Below are 12,242 nucleotides of genomic sequence, written 5' to 3' on the forward strand. Positions count from 1 at the left end.
CTTTTGGATACACATACACACATTTGTGTACCCCCAACTAATTTACATAATCTGGGGACACAAGGATAATGACCTGTACATAAATCCCACTAGAAGCTTAGAAAATATTTTAAGCTTTGATCTAATAACGTTGCAGCAATTCTATTCGTCCATATCAGTATAAGACCTAAACATTCAGGCCTAAGAAATAAATGCACGCAAATATTAAAAATGTCAAAGAACATATGTTATAAGCAATAACTTTTTTCCTAAAATTGCCTAAAAAATGTTCGAATGCCCCACTTGTCACTATTGTTCTTGAGCAATGAAAGCTATAACTTACTTTGTTCAAATATTCTGATATGCATATTATTTCGATTTCTCTGACATTGTATCCAGTTTGCTTAGCTCAAGGTTACTTATTCTGAAGTCACCATGAAGTCATATGGAATGTAATTTTGCACTGAACAAGAGCCCAATTGTAACTTTCCCTTGACATTTGCTCTTTGTATACAAGCATCTTTTCGTTCTATCATCATGGTGAAAATCAGTCAACTTCACATTGTCACGTTTCTTAGGCTGCCAGGCATCTTGTTAAAAGTGATAAATTCAATTAGTTTTTAAATTTATAAAATGTCAATCAATTTGACATGCTTCTTTTTCTTCACCACAGTAAATACACTAACCAGTTTTCTTTGCCACCCTTTCCCTCTGCTCCCCACCAATCAGTATAACCAGGCCTACATATCAGTTTTGGAAAGACCTGGATTCAGCTCATTTATTGACCACTCACGAGCTCGGTTCCCTGAATAGGTCTCCCAGGACCTGCTTCACAGACTGGTTTTGAATATTAAATAAGATATAGAACATACGGTGCTCAGAGCACAGTACCCAGCACAAGAAGGACCAAGTGACCAAGAAAAAAATTGTTTTCTTCATAAACATGAAGAAAAAAAGGTCACTTAGGTTTCAGTGATTCTGGAGATGGTAGTGCTGGTTGTGAACCACAGTGGCAAAGATCAGAGTAGTTATGCATCTAGGGAGGAAGGCACCTGCAAAAAAAATAATGTGGAGAAACTCAAAGGATATTTTTTTTTTAAAACAGAGGAAGTTTTTTTTTATTTATTTTTTAAATATATTTTTATTGATTTTTTACAGAGAGGAAGGAAGAGGGATAGAGAGTTAGAAACATCGATGAGAGAGAAACATCGATCAGCTGCCTCTTGCACACCCCCTACTGGGGATGTGCCCGCAACCAAGTTACATGCCCTTGACGGAATCGAACCTGGGACCTTTCAGTCCACAGGCTGATGCTCTATCCACTGAGCCAAACCGGTTTTGGCTCAAAGGATATTTTATAAAAAGATAGTGGAGCACAAATTAAAGAGTTGAGAAAATGTAAAGTCAAAAGTTTAATATGGACAAATACCTGTAAGTTATATGTGAGTCCTGGGTGCATATAGTAACTGCTTTATAGGGATAATCCCCTGAGACCCACCTGTGGCTCTGCTTAGCAGTTCTCCAAAGTGGTATTTTCAATGTTTCAGAGAAGAATAAACCCTTATTCCCAGATACAAGAACACTTCAACCACCTAAAACCAAACTATATCTTAGAGGCATCATATTTTATTATTAAAACTTGTGTATAATGTATATGCTATTCTATAAAAATATCTGTGTTTGTCATAAAGTTGTTTTTAGCTGAAATTTGGAGAAAATTGAAAGCTCCAGGAACTCAACAAGTCTATTCCTGAAGCTTTGCAAACCCTATGGCATGCTGCCCTCTACTTCCCTGGGGACATAATCATGCTTTTGGAGCAAAGGGTAAACAAAAACTAGCAATATTGCTGCAAAGCAGATGATACAAGTATTCAGGGGAAAATACACCTTTATTTTAGATCATCTGCAACTTCGCTCGAGGCATGTGCTCCTTTATGGGTGGTTATAGAGTTTTAAATCTGTCCTGGACAGTGTGGGTCAACTCTTAAGAGTATCCAAGGATTGGGCTGAAGTTTGGGAAAGAAATAATGTGCTCACAAAACAAGCCCCTAAAGTGTGTTGACTATTGACAGTTATGAGTTATAAGCAACTACAGGTCAATTACTCTCTTGTCAGAACTTCTGTATCCCTTTGGACTGCTCAGAAGGTGGGACCAACTGCTTGGAAGGTGGAGCCTGCTGGTTGTACTTATGCCCATGCACTCCCTAGAAAATTAGGTTGTTCTTTTGTGAAACTAATAAGAAAAATGTTCTTTTTTTGACAGTTGACAGACGTTATATACCCCCAAAATACCAGTCACAACATATGCCTAATTATTTTATGAATTATGTTGCGCTGTCACAGACCTCTTCTGGGAGTCAAGCCCTTCTGAGTGTTTTCACTCCTCCCCCGCCTGGGGCTGAGAGAAACACACCTTGCCACCCGTCTTATCTTGCTCACACATCCTTATTCCTGGGGGGGGGGGGGGGGGGGGGGTCGTGCTGCTCTTCCCATCAGTGGGTGGTCCCGCTCAGTCTGTCTTGGATCAGTATAATGGAACACCCAGTTTAACTCTCATGATATTTGAAGATACTTCTTAAAACACTTTCTTCCTGGAAGGTGTTCATCTTCAACATGCTTTTTGTTCTGCTCTCTTGCTGCCAAAATAACAGGAAAAATCATTTTTCAAACAACCAAAATTATTTTTCATTTTCATCATGAAAGCAGAATTTGTGCATTGAGAATATAAGCTCTGCTTAAGCCCTAAATGTAGAATTCATTTTTGAAAATTCTTGGAGCTTGAGAATAGCTCTAGAACTGCTTAGTCGGCCATCAACAAGCCATCCATCCCACACTCCCACACACAGGTATACATTCAATTACTATAATCTAATCCCCTCTATTCCTGTTCAAGTTCTTATAACAAGTTACATATATTTTATTCAAAAAAGATGATCTAAAATATTAGTGCTCTTGAAAGAAGTAAGAATTGACTTAAAGTTGCACTGAGGACTGAATAGCGTCAGAATTCCTTCATCAGGCCACGCGTAACAGTTATCACACTTTTGGCTGCAATTAACAGAAAATATGACTCAGCTAAATTAAACAATAAGGAAAATGTTGCAAGTCACACAACAAGGCATTCAGAGATCGGGAAATTCCGGAGCTGGTAAAGCTGTTAGCTGAGCAGCATCAATCAAGAGCAAAATTTTCTCCATTCATTTGTTCTGCCACCCTTAGTATCTTCCTCTCTACTCTGGAACTTGCCCTCTCATCAACAAACAAAATGCTGCAGTAACTACATGGTCAAACAACAATTTCAAATTCAAGAAAGGGATAAGAGAAGGCATATCCTTTCCAAGATTTCCATTTTAAGGAGGAAGAAATTTCAGAACAGTTCTCATTCATATTTTATTAGCCAGGATTGTGTCATTCATGCATCCTATACCAATTCTGGACAGGAAGAATGTAGTTGTCACTATTATCTTAGACCAGTGGTTCTCAAACTTGAGTTTGCATCACAGTAGCCTGCGGGGCTTATTACAACACAGATTGCGGAACTTAACCCCTGTATGTAAAGCACAATGAACACATTTCTTTTTCACTCTGGGGTCTTGTTGATCTCCTGGTCCCTGTCCAAAAAGGTTACAAAGATCTTTTCTACTCTCAGATCCTCAAATCAATAATGGTATGATGGCTAATTTTATGTTGAATGAGCTAAGGGAGGCCCAGATTTCTGGCAAAACATTATATCTGGGTATTTCTAAGAAGGGATGAGTGAATCAGTACAATCAGAAAAGAATATTCACTCTCATCAATTTGGGAAGGCATCATCCAATTCATTGAGAGCCCAAATAGAACAAAAAGGTGGAGGAAGGGAGAATTTACTCTCTCTGTTCTTTTTAAAAATATATATATTTATAAAAGTATACTAGTAGTTGGAATCCACTAGTATATTAGTTTTAGTTGTACAACATACTGATTGGACATTTTTATACCTTATAATGTGATCACCCTACAAATCTAGTAACTGTCTGTCACCATGCAAAGTTATCACAAAATTATTGACTATATTTTTTCACCTCTTTTATCCATCCCTTACCCCCTCCCCTCTGACAACCATCAGTTTGTTATCTGTTTCTGTGAGTTTGTTTGTTCTTTTGGATTTTTTTTTTTTTAGATTCCATATATAATTGAAATCTTATATGGTATTTGTCTTTATCTGTATGACTTATTATACTTAGCATAATACCCTCTGGGACCATTCATGTTGTCACAAGTATAGCAAGATTTTATTCTTTTTCATCGTTGAGTAATATTTCATTGTGTACATATTTGTTATTCATAGTATCCTATAAAAGTCTTTATGGTAAAGAATATCAGCAATTGATTTAAAAATTATGAAAGTAGGTAAATTGGAATGGTTATATACATCTACTTTAATTACCTATTGATTAACACTTAAGTTGCTTTAATATCTTCGCTATTATAAATAATGCTGCAATAAACTTGATCAAGCCTACAATTTGGGCATGTGCCAGGACTGACTGGCAGACCCTGAGCGACAGATGAATGATTACTCTGACAAACGTTTCTGTGAAAGAGAGGGCTAAGGGGCTGTTTGGCTTTAGGAGCAAACAACCCTGTTCACCTGCCTCCTTAGGCTTTTATTGTAACAACAGCTTGAACTAAAATTAACTATTAGATACTATCAGCACGGTAAGCATCTTGGAGAAAGCACATGTGTCTGTAGTGTCCTTTAAGCAAGGATGTATCTAAGTAAACACCAGGGGCCTCAGACTTGTTTGGAAAAGTCAAGGCAGAGGCTGCCGCCTTAGGCAAGGTCCCCCAAAGGCCTCCGACCTTTCATTGATTTCTCCTTACAGACTTTCCAACCAAATCCCGTGCTTCCCCACAGACATGTGCCCTGACTGGGAATTGAACTGTGACCTCCTGTTTCATGGGTCAAAGCTCAACCACTGAGCCACACTGGATAGGCTGTTTGTTTTGTTCTTTGTTTCAACATATAGGTGAAATCATATGGTATTTGTCTGTCTCTGTCTGACTTATTTCAATTAGCAAAATACCCTCTAGTTACATTCATGTTGTTGTAAATGGTAAGATTTTATTATGTTTAATGGCCAAGTAATATTCCCTGGTATGGATGTACACTACTTCTTTATTCAATTGCCTATTGATGGGCACTTAGGTTGCTTCTATATCTTGGCTATTATAAATAATTAGAGGGCCAGTGCATGAATTTGTGCACAGGTGGGGTACGGCCAGCCCAGCCCCACCTGTGCACAGGGTGGGGCCCACTGGTCAATTGCCTGCAGCCCCTCCCCCCAGCCAGCCTGGCCCTGATCGGTAGATTGGGGCTGGGCCTGTCAGGAGGAGGAGACAGCGGGAGATTGGCCGGCCAGCCCACCCTGATTGGACCGATCAGGGCCAGGCTGGCTGGGGGGAGGGGCTGCAGGCAATTGACCAGTGGGCCCCACCCTCAATTGGGGGGGGCAATTGTGGGTGAGGCCAGCTGTGGGGAGGGGCTGTGGGCAGTGGGCTGGCCAGCCCAACCCGGAATGGGGTTGGGGGGGGGCCGATCAAGGGTGGAACTGACTGGGAGGAGGGGCCACAGGCCAATCAGGGTGGTAGGGACCCATTGGGGACTGGGCTGGCTGGGGAGAGGGGCTGCAAGAGGTTGGCCCGCTGGCCCCACCCCCTGATCGGGCCAGTTCGCTGGCTGCAGTGGATGTCATAGCAACCGGTCGTTGCAGTCATTCCAGCATTCTGGTCCCTGGCTTTATATATATATATATATATATATATATATATATATATATATATATATATGGATACTGCAATGAACATAGGGTTGCATATGTCTTTTCAAATTACTGTCTTGGAATTCTTCAGATAAATATCCAGAAATGGAATTGCTCAATTATAAGGTACTTCTATTTTTAATTTTATGAGGAACCTTCACACTGTTTTCCATATTGGCTGCACCAATTTGCAATCTCACCAAAAGTGCACAAGATTTCCCTTTTCTTCACATCCTCTCCAATACTTGTTGATTTATTGATGATAGCCATTCTGGCAGGTGTGGGGTGATATCTCATTGTGGTTTTAATTTGCATTTCTCTGATGGTTGGTGCTATTCAGCCACTTTTCATAAGTCTATTGGCCTTCTGTATGTCCTCTGTGCAGAAGTGTCTGTCTATTCAGGTCCTCTGCCCACTTTTTAATTGGATTGCTTAGGTTTGTTTGTTTGTTTTTTGGTGCTAAATTGTATAGTTCTTTATAAATTTTGGATATAATGCATTATCAAATACATCATTGGCAAATATTTCCTCCCATTCAGTAGGTTGTCTTCTTGTTTTATTGATGGTTTCTTTTGCTGTGCAAAATCTTTTTAATTTGATGTATTCCCATTTGTTTATTTTTCTGTTTGTTTCCCTTGCCCGAGGAGACATACCAGAAAGAAAACAAAAACAGTATTACCAAGAGCAGTGTGTCAGAGTGTTTACGTCTATGTTTTATCTAGGAGTCTTATGGTTTGGGGTCCTGCATTTAAGTCTTTAATCCATTTGGGGTTTATTCTTATACATGGAGTAAAAAGGTGGTCTAGTTTTATATTTTGCACATATCTGTCCAATTTTCCCAACACCATTTATTGAATACACTGTCTATACTACCCAAAGCAATCTACATATTCAATGCAATCCCTACCAAAATTCCAATGGCAAATAATTCTAAAATTTACATGAAACTACAAAAGGCACTAAATAGCCACAAAAATCTTGAGAAAGAACAAAGTTGAAGGTATCATGCTGCCTGCTATCTAACTATATTAAAAGGCTATAGTAATTGGAAAATCATAAAAACATACACATGCCTCAATGGAACAGAGAGCCCAGAAATAAACCCATGCATATATGGTCAATTAATATATTTAATATATTTTTAGTATTTTGAGTAATCTCCATACTGTTTTCCACAGTGGCTGCACCAGTTTATAATCCTATTAACAGTGCAGGCACCACAGTTTTCTTTTTTCCAAATCTTTGCCAACACTTGTAGTATGTTGACTTCTTGAGAATAGCCATTCTAGCAAGTGTGAACTGGTATCTCATTAGAGTTTTGATTTGCATTTCCCTGATGATTTGTGATTTTGAGCATCTTTTTATATCTCTGTTGCAATCTGTATGTCTTCTTTACAGAAATGTTTAATCAGGTCCTCCGCCCATTTTTTTTATTGGATTGTTTTGTGTGTTTTTTTATGTTGAGTTATTTAGGTTACTTATATATTTTGAATATTAACCCATTATTGGATATAGAACTTGCAAATATCTTCTCTCATTAGGTTGTCTTTTTTATTTTGTTGATGTTTCCTTTGCTGTGTAGAAACTTTTCAATTTGATGCAATTTTATTTGTTTATTTTGGATTTTTGTTACTTCTACTCAGGGAGACATATCTAAAGAGATATTACAAGACCAATGTTTGAGAGTTTATATGGATATTTTTATGCATGTATCATTGATGGACATTTGGATTGTTTCTACTTTTAACTATTATGAATAATATTGCTATGAACATTTGCACATTTTGGATGGACATGAATATTATTCAGCTTGTGCTGTCATAACAAAATACCAAAGTCTGGGAGGAATTTTTTTTTCACATTTGTGCAGGCTGTGAGTCCAAACTCCAGGTGCCCGTATAAGAGCTTCCTGGCTGTAGACAGCCACCTTTTTGCCATGTTCTCTCATGGCTGGAATGAGACTGAGAGCAAGTTAGTTCTCCAGCATCACTTTTTACCAGAGTACTTATCCCATCATGAGGACCCTACCCTCATGACCTCTTCTAAACGCAATTTTCTTAAAAAAAAAAAAAGCCCCATTCAAATTCTATTAGATTGGGGTTAAGTGTTCAACATATGAATTTGGGCAGGGGGCACACAAACTTTCAGTCAAAGGCTTAACCCTCAAAATCATTAGCAAATGGAATAGTTATCATTTTAAGCCAGTGGTTTTGGAGTGTTTATACACAACAAAAAAGGCAGAAATTAGTATATCCAGGTGCTGTGCTCCTGTGACAAATCTAAAATATGGGTATTTGTCTTTAGGATTGGGAAGCAGAAAGAGATTTTAAAAACAGCAAGAAGACTGTTTAGTGAAGTCTGGTAGTAGGAAATTTCTTTGGAGGCTGGGGAAAAAAAAGAAGCCATAATGGGAAAAAAAAAAAAAGTGAAACAGCCACGCATAGTAACTCGGAAGATAGAAAGAGAACCTCAAAAATTGGAAATTTGTCTAAGGAGATTCCAGGAAGGAATATTAAAGTATCAGTTGTTTTCTTTTAACTGTAGATAAGGGTAAGAGAGAAATGAGCTAAAGAAGGAACAGTTTAGTGTTTAATTAGAAATTAATAGAAACATACAGTGCCCAAGGGAGTAGTCTCTCCAGTCAGCACAAGATCCTCAATGTAAAAAAAAAAAAAAGGCCTACAAAAATACAAGACTGTCAATAGAATTTGGCCTTGGGGGCAAGACTAATTCAAGGATGTAACTGGAAGTATTTTGATGAAGGCTTTAGAGTGGCAGGAGTCAGTGAATCATAGATTCTCTTATCTGGACAAAAAGGTTTCTAAAAATTCTAAGGGTAACATCTCACACTATTCCACTCTTAGGCGTAAGTAGAGAAGGGCCTGTCTTGAAGAGGTTTGTGAGTATGGCTTTTCTTTAATGTAGCTGACTATAATATGATACATAGAATATCCACAATATTTTAAAGGAGATTTTAGCTGATAAACTAAATGACTCCAAGGTTCAATAAAAAAAAAAGAATAAAAGAATATAAGAAATTTTAAAATTTTGTGTAAACAATTTAATTTACCAAATTGTCATAGAAGACAATAGATAAAAATCACATGGTCACCAGTCAATGTGTCTTTCTCTCAAGTCAATGATTCTATCTCTTACTCCCTCCCCCCTCTCCCCCCTTCCTCTCTTTCTGAAAAGCAATAGAAAAAATATCCTTAGGTGAGTATAAAAAAGAAAAGTCGCATGGTCAAACGTGGAAGTATATCAAATCTATTTTTCCTTATGTTTAAGGAATGTAAAGAATATCTCTAGATTCAGAAAATGGCAGCCAAATAGGCAGATATATCATGCATCTCGTCCCAGGAAAAGCAACTAAATAGAACATCCACCCAGAATTAACAAGTTAGGCACAGCTGAGAAGACAATTAACAAGGAAGGGCAGAGGATGCCTGGAGAACGGTAGGAGTGGGGATCTGGGATTGAGAGCGATAGCGGCCAGAGGGCTGACAGGGTGAAGAGGAAGCTGCATTGCACTAAATCTGCGACCTTTAGCAACAGGTGTAACATCCAGTTGTGGAATGGAAAAGCCACAGCTCTGCTGGTGGCCGGGGAATCTGGACCTAAGATCACAGCCGTGAAAGGCTCCACCACAAGAGGCTGCCCAAAGGGCAGCCCGAGCCGCGAGGTGCTGGGCGGGGGAGAGAAACCCACAGTTTCGTGGTTCTTTTGGTTCGGTTTTGTCTTTGCTTTTATTCGCTAAACCTAGAACATAGGACTTTTCAATTGCAAACACTCACCGGAGGCTTCAGCGCGGGGAGAGGGACACAGACTCGAGGTGCTTGTGGAGAGGCTGGGGAGGAAAGCGGGGCAGGGAGACTGGTTAGGACTGCTGCATTGGGAAATTCCTAACCTTCCAAACCTAAGTGGCCATTTCTCCCCTGAAGAACTAGCCCACCTCAGTAGCCTCAAGGCAGGTAATACAGCCTGCCACACCCTGCCTGCATTTTGAGCTATACAAAGGAAACAAAGACAGAGGCCAAGTTTAAGGATCTGAAAAGCCCCAAAGAGCCCTTAGTGACTGGGTTGGAAGAGGGGCTGGTCCACCCCGCCATTCTGGGAACCAGACTGATAAAAACTCCAGGTTGCCATTCATTGGTCTCCATACAAGGATCTCTGACCAATCAAGGCCAGAATATTTTGGGCCCCTCCCCGAGGAGTAGCTCTAGGTCAGCAGAAAAACATCCATCTTACTCCCTGAAAGTGAAACAGCACCAACTCCACTTAAAGCCCTGTCAGAAACAGAGGCTTGAGTAATTAAGACTGACAGCTGGCAGACAAGCAAAGAGGGAGGATTGGCCCAACCTGCTTACAGCCAAGACCTGTGGAGACAGACACAAGCAGAGGACCTGTGGATCGCTTGGAACTTCTAGCTGGGTGCTACAGCCTAAAGACAGTGCCTGAGAGTGGCCAGATCCTAAGTACCTAACAGGAAGCCCAGAATTAGCAGACAGAAGAGAAGAGTAGGGTACTAATCCAGCTCCCATGGGGCATTAAAACTTGTCTGAAGTGAGCGACACTTCACTTTTTTATTTTTATTATTTTAAATGTTATTATTTTTTTTCATTTTATCTTATTTTATTTTTTACTTTTTTGCACCTTTTTATTCCTTGATTCTCCCTTCCCTCCCATTTTTCTTCTCCTTTCCCCATTTTATTTTTTCTATTTCCTTTCTTTTTTCCCCTTTTTAAAAATGGATTGTCTTCATCTGCTTTATTGATGTGTTATTAATCTAGTCTCTCTTGGTTTATTCATATATCAAATTTCCTCTTCCTTGCTTCTACCCCATTTCCCCTTCTCTTTCTTTTCTCTTCACTACTCAATTTTCACTTCTTTTTCTCTCTCTTCTCTTGCTCTTTTCTTCTCCTAATTTATTAACTTGTTTTACTTCCTAAATTTAGGCCTATCTGCTTTCTCCTCTCCTCTCCTTTAAAAAAATAATTTTTTAACTTTAATTTTTTTTTCTTCTTGTCTTCTTATTTCTATTCTAAACCATAGTCCTTCCCCTATTCATCCAATTCCTCAACTCTATTTTCTCTATTTAAGCTCTGCTTCTAAAGATTCTGCCTACCCTGTTTTTTCTGAGTATTTTTTATTTGTGCTTTTTTATTTGTTTGATTTGTTGTGTTTTTTTTTTCCCATAGTCTTATTTTTTTTTTCTCACTAACATTGTTCTCCTCTTTTCTCTTTCATAGTTCTTTTTTCTCTGGTGCTCACTTTTATTGAGGTTGTAGGTATCTTATGTACATTCATGTTCTGTTCATTCTGTGTCGTGTATTGTAGTGTTGTATTTTGTGTTGTTCGGTAAGCACCACCACAATGGTTGGCACGATGTGGTAGGGAGAGAGACACATAATCAGACACCCTGGGAGGAGACTCTATCCTTAAACAGGACCATAACATTCAAGACTCAACTGCATCAGGAGAACCAAAATATCTCAAGTAGAGGGCCTCCCTAGAACTACCAGCTCAGGAGACTTGACAGACCACACCACTGGGACCCACAAAACATCTACTACATAAGACAAACTCAAAAAATCTTTGTGGCATAGCAGTTTGATCTAATACATAGAAATAATCACAAAGGAAGAGCAAAAATGGGGAAATAAAGAAACAACCCCCATATGAAAGGAAAGGAGATATCAACAGAAAAGGAACTAAATAAAATGGATACAAGAAATTTATCAAAGAATTCAGAGTAATGATTATAAGGATGCTCAAACATCTGGATAAGAAACACACCAACATGTGTAAGAATCCAAAGGAACTGAAGACTGAAGACATAGACTGAAGAACTATGAAGACATAGTTGCAATAAAGAACACAATGGAAGGTTTCAACAGCAGATTGGAAGAAGCTGAGGACCAAATCAGCAAGTTAGAAGACAAGGTAGAAAAACACTCAAGCAGAGCAGCAACTGGAAAAAATAAAAAAACTTAAAAAGCAGAAGGAGAATCTAAGGAAGCTCTGGGACAACACAAAATGAAACAACAGCCACATAATAGGGGTTCCAGAAGGAGAGGAAACTGAGCAAGGAATAGAAAACCTGTTTGAAAAAATAATGACAGAAAACTTCCCTGACTTTGGGAAGAAAAAAGTCACACAATTCCAAGAAGCACATAGAGTCCCAAACAAGATAAACCCAAAAAGACCGACACCAAGACACATCATAATTAAATTTCAAATGTCAACAACAAAGTAAAAATCTTAAAGGTTGCCAGAGAGAGACAGAAATTTACCTACAAGGGATCTCACATTAGACTATCAACTGATTTCTCAACAGAAGCACATCAGGCCAGAAGGGTGTGGAATGAAGTATACGAAGTGATGTAAAGCAAGAGACTGAATTCAAAAATACTCTAGCTAGCAAGGCTATCATTCAAAATTGAAGGTGAAATCAGGAGCTTT

The sequence above is a fragment of the Plecotus auritus genome, assembly GCF_963455305.1.
Source record: "Plecotus auritus genome assembly, chromosome: 1".
NCBI classification, from domain to species: Eukaryota; Metazoa; Chordata; class Mammalia; order Chiroptera; family Vespertilionidae; genus Plecotus; species Plecotus auritus.